This window comes from Pteropus medius, unplaced genomic scaffold (genome assembly GCF_902729225.1).
Source record: "Pteropus medius unplaced genomic scaffold, Ma_sr-lr_union100, whole genome shotgun sequence".
Classification (NCBI taxonomy): domain Eukaryota; kingdom Metazoa; phylum Chordata; class Mammalia; order Chiroptera; family Pteropodidae; genus Pteropus; species Pteropus medius.
Genome location: NW_024354502.1, coordinates 9,469,478 through 9,483,173, shown reverse-complemented (window position 1 = coordinate 9,483,173; position 13,696 = coordinate 9,469,478). Strand labels below are relative to the sequence as shown.

The window sequence follows — 13,696 nt, the reverse complement described above, 5'->3', positions numbered from 1 at the left end:
AGATTTGGAACTTTGGACACATGAGAAATTTAAAGGTTTTCATATTTCGTTTTTATGTTATTTTCAATATTTCTTGGGAAAGTTAGCAGTATTAAATGAATAAATCTCCACACTTATGCACCTTTATGCACAGGTACACAGAGTTGCCCAGGTGTGAAGCAGCTCCATCTCAAATCAATACCTGCGAAACTCTTGAGGATGACCACCTGCCACTGCAAGGCACCTCCCATAGGGTTTCTAAAGGTTCGTTCATACCTGTTTTTAAGTCAAATCATCTTATACATACCTTCGAACTTGGTGATTAATAGCAAATATCCAGAACAATTTATTAATTACAAAATGGATTGAACCTATTATACTTTCATGTCTGTCTTCTTCTAGTAAGTGATAATCTCCTTAAAGACAGCATTATATCTTGGGCTTTCTAATTTAATTCATATCTATCCAGACTTCTCAAATTTATGGGGACTAAAAAAGTCATGTTACCCGTTTCCTCTCCTCATTTGTTAATATAAAAGATCCAGTTTCATGCATAACTCAATCCATTAAATTTTGGGAGTCACTAGGGGTGTCTGCCATGTTGTTTTGTGTTTCCTTGAGAACTTGAACTATCAAGGAACTTAACAGTTGAAAGAATAATCTCCCCTTGGGCATCATAATGACATTATTTTTCACTCTTATGCATTATGGAAAACCTCGTGGAAACTAACTTTCTCTGTCTTTTCATTAATTAAGGCTAGAGCTCCTAGAGGTAGACCAGAAAACTGATATTTGAGAGACACCTTACAGTCCTTCCTATTTTCTTCCCCACAGGATATGAACAATCTCTTTCCAAATCCTTTTGCTTCTACTGTCAAGACAATTTATGGAAATAAATTTCTTTCTGGTTGCCTAACTACAGCAAGAGATATGAGACATTACTTAATGTTGTACAGATAGAATGTTAATAAATTGTTAAATTTACTTTATGTTATTAATGCCAGTGATTTTTAGTATTGTTATGGCTCTAATTTATTCACATTATCAACTATTTATCTTTAAATTACACAAAACACATTTACAACAGAGATATAGGCTTATTTAATATATCTGTTAGATATCTATTACATAGATATAGGTTTAATTTTATAGATTATTACATTCCTCTATTAAATATGATAGACTCTTATTCATAAATCTAACCCTTGAATTTTTCTATTGGTCATATACAACATATATGTATACTCTTAGGAAGAGTTACATTTATTTTTTTATCACCTTCAAGATGGCTATACCTTTAAAGTTATCTTTAAAATATTAATAATTTGATTTTTTTAATATTGGAGCTTCAGTTTTTCTTTGCTCTATGTCCAAATGTGTTTCATTCCATACTAAATTTCTTTGGAATGTTTCATTTATGTTTCACTAGCCTCATCTTCATTTTCATCAGCTTTATAAGGCTTGAGATAGTGAAAGCCACAATGACTGAAATTTGGTTTACAATTAGGTTAGTTGGTTTCTCATTATCAGTCCCAGAGTTTCCTAGACTCAAATAATAGTAAAGTTGGCTCCCTTTTCTAAGGTAACATGACTGCCAGATAGTTAATAATTTTTTTTCGTAAATAACTCCTCTTTTGGGTAGAAGTTTCCCATCTTATCAAGTAAAAAAAGTCAAAACAGAAACTGTAGTTTCTGCCCAAGATCATGAAAGAAGAAGCTAATTTCTAGGGTTCTGTTTACTAGTCCCTTGTCACATCATTTTAGTAAGCTATATTACATAGGTATTGACATAAATATCACAATTATTTGCATTTATTTAATTAGGAAATAGACCTTGGTTAAATGGAGGAGTCTCCCCTGGCCTGAAACACCATATTGCCAAATATCATTTTAAATTCCATTAGCTCCTTATGTCCATTTACTGACATGTGGTATTTGACATGTGGCTACACATTTCTGTTTTCCTCATCTTTTATATTTACTATGATTGTTGGATCCAGGATAATTTTTAATGAAATATCTAAAGCACCTGTCACACAGTTGGGTTACAAAGTTTCCAATATATATTTAGTTATTATCTCCTATCCTCACATTCTAATAAGATAATTACACAATTTTAAAACGAAAGTGTCCAGATTTTACAACTAAAGTTCAGATCCATTAAAATCGATGTATATATGCAACTGCACCTGTTGCGTTTAATACTTTTTAATCACATTTTCTACCAACTTACTTAGACATCACTCAGTAATTTACTGCTTTCTCATCTCTCACTTGACAGTAGAATAGATAAATCTTTCATTCTACATAAACCTGTGGACCGCTCTCATTTGTGGTTTTAGCTTGACATACTAGCTATTTTTTTTAAAGTTCATGTTAGTTGCTATCTGCCCTGGAGCATATTAAAACATAGCTCTAAGGACAAAACAACAGAAGCTATACCTCATGATTCAAAGTTATTGGTAACCACACATTTTAGCAGAAGTGAAAAATAATTAAAGCCGTCCTCTACAATGGGGAGATTCATCTTGAACATGGTGCTGTTGATGTGCATAAAACCAAAGAATCAATTTCTTTTCAGAAACTCAAGAATCCTTTCAAATGGAAAGATGTAAATCTGTGAATTCACATTACATTGAGTCCTGTGGATGTCATTGGCTCATGATGATGAGAATAAAGGGGTAGGGAGAAAAGTTATAAAATTTCACCACCTTGTAGGGCTTGCCCCCAAACTTAACTAGTATGCAGAGCTGTTGTGAAGCTCACACGAGCCAGTGCATGTGAAGTTCTTTCCAAAGTATAAACTGCTTTATATGTGATTAATTGTTCATAGAATATAGGGGATTGAAACATGCATAACAAGACTTTGATGACATTAAAAATCTGTATAACTTCTAATAAACATATAAAACTGTTTGAATAATGATTCTAAACAAGTCTCAAATCCCATTCAGAATTTTTAAATCAGTTTCAGCCCCAAAGAATAATTTCAAAGAACCTATCCTTTCCTCCGTGATTAACAAACTCACAGGCAGATGTGAAGCCAAAGTCATTATTTTTTAATGCAGTACTTTGGAGTAGGGTTAATAACTCTCCTCCTCTTTCTTGCTCCTCTCTTTAAAATTCTGCTGGCAGCCAATTGCTGCTACAATCAAAGCAATGGGACAGTTCAAGTGTTTGCAACAGCACAGCATTTTGTTATGCAATTAAAAGATAAATATGACTTTATCTTTCCAACTATCCAGCTTTATTTCTGCCAAAGAGTGGTAAAAGTGAAAAGGAAAATATTTGTGGAAAAATGGGTGAAAAATAATGAGAAATGTAGCAGATACAGATGGCATTGCTCAAGTTAGAGATTTCCTAATTTGGAAATTTTATTAAAATAGGTTGGCTAAACACTTAAGTACTACCTTACAGAGTGGTAGTTCTTTTGGCTAAGGCTGACTCCAGTTTTGCACCCCCAGAAACGTGATCTTGTGAATGTCACTCTAAAAAATAGGCTTCTGGGAATTGATCCGTGCATAGCCATGAGATTTTGATTAGAATCGCAATGAATCCCTTTCAAAGAGAAGTATGAGTACCCAGGTCACTTAGCAGTTTTGTCAACTGCTCAATATATCATTCTCCTCAAGAAGTGAATGTGTAAGAAAAGTTAAATTATACTACTTGGTATAATTTACCAGGAAAGGAACAAATGAAGTCTGTTCCTGGACAATCCAATTCTAGATCCTAGAACATTCCAGAAATTGTTGAGTACTTGGTATACAAAGATGAACAAGACAAGACCCACACTTAGAAGTTCAATCAATGCAGTGGGGAACAGAAACATAAACTTATTATTTTATATCAGCGAGGGTTCTTAGCTGCAAGTGACTGAATCTAATTGTAACTCTTTCATGTGGAATAGTAATTAAAACAATGAACTGCTCAAGGAATTTCTAGAAAATGATGTTAGGGCCACTTAAAAAGGAATAAACCCCAAAATCACACATGAGAACCAGTATGGTGAGGCCACCACTGCCACCACCTCCAACCAGAAAACACTGCAGCTTGCCCTTTTTAGACCCACTTGCATAGTACACTTCTACTGCTCCACTGCCACCATTCCTCTGCCATTGAGATCCCAGGAGTTTGAGATGCTTTGTAACAGCCATGCTGAGAGAGCTCCTCATGGTCCCGCAACTATTGGGTCGGTACAACTAACTGATGGAACCTAGGTCATGTGCTTGCAAATTGCCTTCAAAGGAGTCTGGGTAAGCTAATATGTGGCACTTTCAACTTCTATAGGACATCGAGCTCTGGTTATCTCAATATGCATATATTTTCTACGCAGAAGAAGGAAGTTTAATTCTGTGCAACCATCAGTAATGACTAATGTCTTTTATAATTGCAATATAGCTAGTGAAGTATAACAGTAAAAGTATGCTTTGGTTGCTATATGAAGATAGAGGATACTCATCAAGGAATTGGCAAGATTACGTTCATAGTAATGGCTAAAAGTTACGATAGTCCTATACATACATCTCCATTAAAGTCAAGACAAAGAGGCAACAGCAAGAACTGACATTATTCTAGTGCACATTTAGTGCAAGATAACTTTCCAAGCAATAAACCATTCTACCTATTTTGCAGATGTAAAGGCCAAAATCTGGTCAGACTAAGCAATTGTGTCCAGATTCCCAACTGATAACTAACAGAAAAAGGTACCAAGCCAGTATGTTTGATTGCAACAAATCTGCTTTTAATACTATGTCAAACACATCTTAAAATGTATTTAGTCTTGGTCATTCTATCCAGAATTGACCAGAGTCTGGGGCACTTTCTCATGATAATTCTACACATGAGATTGATGGAAAGTTTGAATGCCAAACGTTGCAGATCAAATATTTAGTCATATGCCGTCTTCTCTAGACAGTGTTAAAAATCTATGGACAAAATCTTATAATTCTTACTTTCTGGATATCATGTACATAACCCTACCTTGATAGCACATTCTTTATTTATACTCATAAGTACTAATTACGTGGATGTTTTCTTTCAAAGTCAATCACATTTAAGTCATAAACTATAACCCAGTCACCTTAATTAAACTTGGCTGTATCCCAATTCTCCTCTGTCCTACATTTACAAAGCTTAGCATAGGGCAGGTATAACTCTTACATATGGCTAATCTTTTTTCATTATATATTGATTTATAATAGTTTTGTTCCAGAAAAAATATTATTTCTAATTCCTACAAGTGCTCATGGTTGCACTTCACTACAGCCTCCAATATTCAGAAAAGACTGTGTATAAATGCGAGACCTGAAAATTTGCATAAATATTGATACAACTATGCTCCAGAATATAACCACATGAATTATTACAAAACTCAACAAAATTATCTGCCTTATTGAATCTCAGATCCCTCCCTGTTCTTTCCTCCATCTTTCGTCTATGCCAGAGGTAGTTGAGTTCCTATGAATTACATTTCCCAGGCTCCCCTTCTCAGTGGCTTCTTGTAGGTTGTGGTGATGGTAAACACTGACAAAAATTCAGAAAGCAGGACAAAGGAAGGAGGCAGACTATTTGTTCTCTGGCTCTCTTTTGGATTCGTATCTTGGTGATCTCAGATTCTACTAAGACTCTCATAGCATCTCTCTTCCCTTTGTTGCCCCAGCTCGAAGAATTGAAGTAACTCTCAGATTCTGTTAATCCCTGGACTGCTTCATTGTCCCCTATTTGCCCTACTCATCCCCCATCATCTTTGTAACAAATTTCCATATTACAGTCTCTCGACTCAGCTACTTAGTATGGTTCTGTTTTCCTAACTAATCTCAGACTGATACTTCTCTCAGTAGTATTTAAATTGTAAGCAAAAGGAAATATATCATGTGGAAAAAGAAATAAACAGAAAAAATAAAACGATGATGTAATAAGAAATCACTTAAAACTTAAAAAGTCGTGTTCCTGTGCAACTGTCAGTAACAGGCTAAAATTGAGAAAAAGTAATGGAAGAAAACTGGGGGAAAAAATCTGTTAGACTGGCTAAAGATAAGCATTCAGTAATTCAGGAAGCACATAGGAGTTTGAGAACATAAAACTGAAAGACAAAGAAGTTCTTCTGGTCAACCTATCATCAGGAGCCTTGTTCCGTTCCTCAGGTTGGAAGCTCATGCAAATCTGCAGTCCTCAAAATGAGTGGCGAAGCAGCACGAGAGGATACTGAAGTAGATGAAGACCTCTCTAGACATTTCCACAGACCACCAAGGAGAGAAATCACCTGCCTCGATAGACATGCAATGTAGAATAATCTGAGTTGAGAATGATGCCTAATAATCTGTATATTAGCAAGGTGGAAAAGGGTGTCTTTCATTTTAGAGATGTGATGAAATAAGTCATCTTCAAATTTATGAAAATGGCTCCAGGGATTGACTGTCAGATTGAACTCCTCTTGGAGATTTTGGTTTGATAAAGAAAAGTGCTCCTTAAAAAGTACTCTTAAAGTGCCTCACTCTTATAGGAAAGTCACAATAATAAAATAGTCAACAATAAAAAATAAAATTAAAATTCATCTTAAATATTTTGAGCTTTTAAAAAAATCAGTAAATTATTGACATTCCGTGGACTTAATTTTCATGTTAATGACTATGTAAGAGCAATTTGGAAGCTCAACATGAAACAGTTTGAGAAATGTTGGGAAGGGCATTGGACAATTGCTCAGAATCTACTTTTAGTTGCAACTGTCACTCCCTCCTCACACTTTTGAATAAAACAATGCCCTTAAAGTAATAGTTTAAAAAACAAAAAACTTCAGCCACGCGAAAGGTAAAATTTTAGGTTTTTAAACATTACAAGTAGTATGAGATGGATAGACACAGAAAACATGTGGCTTCTCCAGATGTGATTTAGGAGCAAGCCAAGAACTTCTCCAAATAGTTCTAGAATATGAAGATTTAAGACTGTATCAGGGGGAAAAATACTCAAAAACTGTGTTCAGATGTTTCCTTCACCAAAATCAGAGGCTTAAAGTAATTTCTTTTGACGCAACTAAGAAAATAATGGCAATGGAAATAAATCCTAGATATAAAAAAGAAATCTACATATTGAAATGCTTACACTATACAGAGATGGTTTTTTAAATTAATAACATTGGTTAATAAGTTTATAATAATAATTACACAAATTTAAAGTGTACATCATCTGTCTTTGCACTGTGTGCTCACCACTCATAGTCTAGTCTCCCTCCATCACCATATATTTGACCCCTTTTTAACCCTCTTCATCCTCCCTCCATCCTTTTTCTCTCTGATAACCATCATACTGTTTTCTGTGTCTGTGAGTTTGTTTTCTTTGTTCAATTGTTTCTTTCAGTTTTATATGCCACATATGAGTGAAATCATATGATTCTTGTCCTTTTCTATCTGAGTTATTTCACTTAGCACGATACTCTCAAGATTCATCCATATTGTCGCAAATGGCAGTATTTCATCCCTTCTTATGGCTGAGTAAAATTCCACTATATATACACACATATATATATACATATATACATGTATATATATATGTGTGTATATATATATATATGTGTGTATATATAGTAACACATCTTCTTTATCTGATCATTCCAGATGGCTTCTTAATCCCAAGATACTTACTTCATTTATTTGATTTATTTAACTCATTTTTTTTTTTCTCTTCAGCCAGACAAAGGCATTTCCTTAATAACTATTTTAAAAAATGATCGTTTAGGTTCAGGTGGGTCTAACTTAAAAACTTATGAAATTAACATAACAGAAATTTGCCTTAGGCCAATAAACAAACTGAAAGCTTTCAAAAGAAAAGTAATTTCTCATTTTTTTACTAAACTCATTGCTCATCCAATAATGTATAGTTTTGAGATATAGTTCAAGTACAAATAGCAGGGTGTAGTGAAATGCAGTATATCTCTACACACTGTGTGGAGCACACCAGAGAATTATATGCAGTGAGTGCGATAGAAGAAGATATTTAATTACCTTTGGGACTGCAAGTATTTTGATGCTACCTACACACCTCAAGCAAGAAGGCTGCAGTTACAGCCACATACTATGGCTATTGTTAGAAATTCTGACTGTTTGCATTTAGCAACTGGAAATACAAAAACAAACATCGGTCCAAGTAAAACAATAGTCAAAGTAAACTTTTCAATTGAATTATTGCTTGCAATGATGAAATTGTAACACATATCACTTGGTATATTTGTAATCACTTCAGCTTGCGTTTTTCTCACTGAAACCACTTTACACATATTCAATAGAAAATTTTTTTTTAAATCAGACTACTTGGCAGTCTTCACAGTTCCCTGTGCACGCTATTTATCTTGACGGCTGTATCTTTAATTGACACAAGAAGCTAGGAGAATATTACTAAGAGAACCAGAAGGTGGAGAGATCCCACTGGCCCACAGGTTCAGATGTGAGACTCTCTCCAATTTGATGTTCCTTTGGACCACTGGCTACACCTGACTGGAACTCTCTGGATGACTGTCAAAATTCGCAGTGATATCCTTGTGTTTCCAGGCCAACCTTTCACAAAGACTTGGGTGGTGAGCTTAACAGCAAACCTGGCTTAGTTTTGCTGGCACTTGCTATTTTGAGAAAATACTCAAAGGTCCTTCCTGTCGTAAAACACTGGATAGAGGAAAGCTAGGAAAAGTCCAACTTTAATTTCATGAATTTGCACTTGCAAAAACACATATCTTCACCAAAATTAAGAAGACTTGAGAATTTGGCTCTAAGCAAAATTCCACTCCTGGGACAGCAGGATTGAATGCAGATTTCTGCTGTGGGCAAAACCTCACTATTATTTCTAGACAATGGGGCTTTCTGTAGTGAAAATGGTGGTGCTCTGCACAGAGAATGGCTGTGAGCCAGTTCCCAGTTTTCTCCAGTGGATTTGCCAGATTGGCTAAGGGAGAGAATATTTTCACACAGACTGGTAATATGTCTAATGAAACTTGGGGGGAAATTAATCTAGTTAACTTTTTTTTAAGCGTCTGAAAGCTCAGAGAAAATATATTAAATTGCTTCCAAGGGGTACAGTAGAGATCCGACTTTTCTTCACCATCTGGAGAGGAGCTACCTTCCAGTGAGCTCTGTATTTGTTTAATGTCCTCAGTGTGATGTAGATCAGCGCTTCTCTCATGTTGTTGTTATAGGAATCGACTGAGGGTCTTGTTCACCCACCTGTAGATTCTAAGTGTCTGAAGTAAGATCTGAAATTCCACATTTCAACAGGATCCACATGACATTTACACTGTCCACCATACTTTGAATAGCAATGATTTAGATGATCATATGATAAATCGCCTAAGTGATTGGTTTACAAATGCTCAGCATACTTAATTAAAGAGTACAATTGACTGAAGACTAATGTAATTGAAAAACGTACCTACACACCATGGAACACTACTCAGCAATAAAAGCAAATGAACTATTGATGTACACAAGTTAGATGGATCTCCAGGGAATTATGGTGAATGAAGAAAGCCAGTCCAAAAAGGTTACATTCTGTGATTCCATTTATATAACATTTTGAAATTTAAAAAAAAAAAAATAGAAATAAAATACAAAGTAGTGGTTGTCAGGGATTAAGGATGAGGGTAAGGGAGTGGAAGGAAGGTAGGTGTGATTATATGCAGGTATTGAATTAGAACCTAAAGATATACATACAGATGAGCAAGGAGATCAGTCTAATATAATGTCTCAGCCTTACAGATGACAAAAGTACAATTCAGACTCTTGTCCCTGGTAAACAACTAAATTCTCTCCAAGTAACACCCAGATAACTTTATTTTCAATTCCCTCTTCTTTTTACTAGTTAACATACTCCATATAATTGACTGGGGTATATTGCAACACAAAGCATTTTCAAATTTCGAGCTTTACTAAAGTTATTTAAGATAGACCAAAATGTACTCATCTGAAAGGTAACTCAACTCTCTAAATCCAGCAAATATTTAAATTTATAAAGGTATATTTTAATGAAGAAATAATCAGTTTTATAATCTCACATAACATCCTCTTTAGATAATTACACCAACAGTCTCTGTCTCCCATCATCTCGAGCAAGTTTTGTGATAAATTTCCCATCTTAAATCTATCCCCAGACTGTCATAAGGGTGAATATGGCAGACAGTATCGGTTGCCTGCACCACAGGTATTTTCCTTCCTCCTTTTACCAGGGCCTCAGCCTGTTCTGGCAGCTCAGGGTCCATCTCCAGAAGGTTAATCCAGGCAAGGTAAGATGTACTGGAGCTTTCACCTACCTATCCAAATCTCTTCCCTCAACTTTTCCACACTGTTTGCTTCCTCACAAGGCTGACCACTATGGACAATATCAAGGGATTTCTTTGTCATCTGTCTTTGAGTTGGATTCAGCCCAAGAGCTAGCTGATGGTCAGACAAAGAGAATGAGTAAGGCTGAAGTGTTTTCTTTTCCAGTTCCTTCCTTGTGGAGTCACTGTTCTTTGGCTGTATCATGTGATCAAAGGCTATAATTCCCATTAGTTGCTCTTCTCTACAAAACTCTCTTTGTCCCCAGTTTCAGTAATCACTTTCTCCATTTGTCCCTGTAGGGAGAGGTGAGAGCATAAACCCTGCTCTTAACAGTGTCCAGTGAATGCATTATTTCTGCGGTTATTCTACTTTCAAAGTATCTCTTTGTAAATAGTTCCTTTGCTAAATTTTCTTTAAATTACTCATTTTGAGTGTGCCACTTTTTTCTGACTGATACATAGGGGTTATTCTGTTTGTTTTGTCCTTGCCAGATATTCATTTTCTCAGCCTCCCTTTCAGCTAGTAGTGGTTAGGTGATTTGATTCTCTCCAATGAAATTTAAGGGGACGTCAAATAAGGAATTGGGGATGGCTTTGCTCCCTGATGAAAGACATAGCAGCTTGAGTATAGCAGCTTGTCTCTTTCATTCTCTTATTAATTTAGATGTTTGTGATAAATACATGAAGAGTGTCGTAACCAGTCTGTGACCATGAAGCACCAACCTGAGGATAAAGCCAGCACGTAGAGGAAGGTGAAGGGGACAAGAACGTCAAGAGTCCAGGCTTTGATGACAGGGCTTGAAGACAGTGCTGCCTTATGCTGACTGCATTTAGACTTCTTGTTAGGGACATAAAATATACCCTTAAGGTTTAAACTTCTATTAATCAAGTTTTCTTTATCTTAGACCATCTCATTCCTAGCTCATGAAGTAATGACCTTGCCATTTTCCTGCTTAACATATTCCAGTGGTATATCATCCTCTACAAAATAATGTCCTAGCATAGTATGCAATATCGCCATGCTTTTGCCCGTGATGGCTTCTCCACTTTGGCAAGTTCCACCTCACTTAGACATCTCAGCTTACACCATGGCCAGCTGCAGACAGTGGAAACTCAGCCATACTGCTGCTTCTTTCGAATTCCAGAATGCAGACCTCATCATCCATGCTTCTTTGCCTCACTAACTTCTAGTTCCATCTCTAGGGAAGGTGCATCTGATTGACTGAGCCCACCAGAGTGCTGATTCTCTCACCAAGGAAATGAGTAGCCACTTGCTTTGAAGGGGAGCCTCAAATTAAAACTATAGATTAAGAAATTCGCCTACTATAAGAACAGGGTTCAGATAACAAGTTACCAAAAAGCATTATACACATTCGGTATAATTTCAATAAAATGTGTTAAGTGCAATAGTGGATATGTAAATGGATTCAACTGGAATACAGAATAAGTGGTTACATTCAGACCAGTGCTACACAATAGAAATAAATAGGAGGCAATATATGTAATTTTTATTTTCTATTAGCTACATTTAAAAAGTACAAAGAGGTCTATGGCCATGCTACCCTGAACACGCCTGATCCCATCTGATCGCAGAAGCTAAGCAGGATTGGGCCTGGTTAGTACTTGGATGGGAGACCACCTAGGGAGACCAGATGCTGTAGGCACAGAAAAAGAAAAGTACAAAGAAACACTTAAAGTTAATTTTAATAACATTTAACCTACTACATTCAAAATATTAATTTAACATTTAATTAATATAAAATTATTGAGATATTTTTACCTTATTTTTCAATATTAAGTTTTAGAAACTGATGTGTAGTTTGCTCTTTCTGTGCATCCCAATGTGACTCTTAGCCACATTTCTAGGTCTGCACTATCCAATATGATATAGCTCAGTAGCTGCGATCACATTGGATAGTGCAGATCTAGTCAAACATAGCAATTAGTAGGAGAGCAGTGACCTGGATTATCAATCTGCCCAGTAGGTAACTGAATCTTTTCATTTGATTTCAGAATGCCAAGCCAGATCTTGCAAATTATTGTTTTGCCCTGATTTAGAAAGCCATCTGACATGATGTACATCTAATGTGCAGGGCTCTCCTCTGCACTATGAGAGATGAAGACATGATATCTAAGTCAGACGTAACTGAGTTGGGAAACAAGTGCAAGGATTTTGGTAGCTTTATCATTTAAATTGTTGACTTCCAGTTGCCTGGTGACAATTGACCAGTGTGGTCAGAATGCTAAGTTTAAGTTTCGATTGTGTTTTTCTGCATTTAGGTTGAGGCCATGGGAGTGGATGAGATCTTCTAATGACAGAGTGTAGAAGCACAAAAGGTTAGTATCATGAGTCGAGTCCCCAGAGGTACATCACCACTTAAGATTAAAGGACAAGAGGATTGAGAATTAGTGTTCAAAATGGTAAAAGAACCAGGAATAACTAGCTTCTCGGAAGCCAAGAGTATCAGTTGCAAAATTATTTTCTTCTTGGAAAGCTAACTGAATTTGGAGTCATTTCCCAATTCATGTACATAGGTTCGCTTAAAAAGTCACTCTTAAAAAACGCATTTAATTAGGTCCTTACAATAACCTATTTGTTCTGTTTCCTATTTCACACAGAATCTCTTCTGAACCTTTATGGCAGTCCTTTAACCCCCCACCTACTACTTCTCCTCTGCTTTATTACTAGTTAATTTTGTCTCTCACTTAAAAAAAAACAAAAACAAAAACTTCAGGCTGGAACCCCACCCCTTCCTCAATACCCTCCCACACACAAATGATTTCAATCTATCTTCATCCTTCTTTCATTGGAGTTTGGAAGTGCCTAATAAATTACACCACTGTTCTCCCACTGCCCGGACTCAACCACAGTTTGGAGCTAATTGAGAGATTGATACAGAAGTCAGACAGAGTGCAAAAATCATCTCGATTTGTGGTTAAACTCTTAGGGAATGTGGCTTAGGACTCTAGCCAATTGGGCTTGAAGTCCTAATCTAGCTATCATATTTTTTTTTCATTTGTCGTCAGGTTTCTGGAAGAAACTATCTCTACTTCCTCAACCCCCATACACTTCTCAATTCAAGACAATGTGGCCTCTGATTCAATAATTCTGGGGACACCCTTCTTACAGATGTTCCTGATTTTCTCCCTATTGCTTAACCCCAGGAAGACTTGCCAGTTCTTATCTCATTTGACCATGTAGGTTTCACACTACTGGCCACTCCCTCCTTTTTGCGACCCCCTTCTGTTTTTTTGTTGTTTTTGTTTTTTTTTCAAACTCTCTTGGATGCTTTTTCTCAGCTTCCTGGAGCTTCTCTTTCTCTAGCTATCTGATAAATAAATGTTTGCATTTCTTGGAGATTTATCCTCTGCTCTCTTTTATTCTATTTTATTCACTTCTTTCTCCACATATTCTGAATC

General features: G+C 36.1%; 1 pseudogene; it reads left to right on the top strand.

Moving 5' to 3' along the window:
• Window positions 1-11,821: 11,821 nt before the first annotated feature.
• Window positions 11,822-11,940, top strand: LOC120595727 (uncharacterized; annotated as a pseudogene).
• The last annotated feature ends 1,756 nt before the right edge of the window (window positions 11,941-13,696 follow it).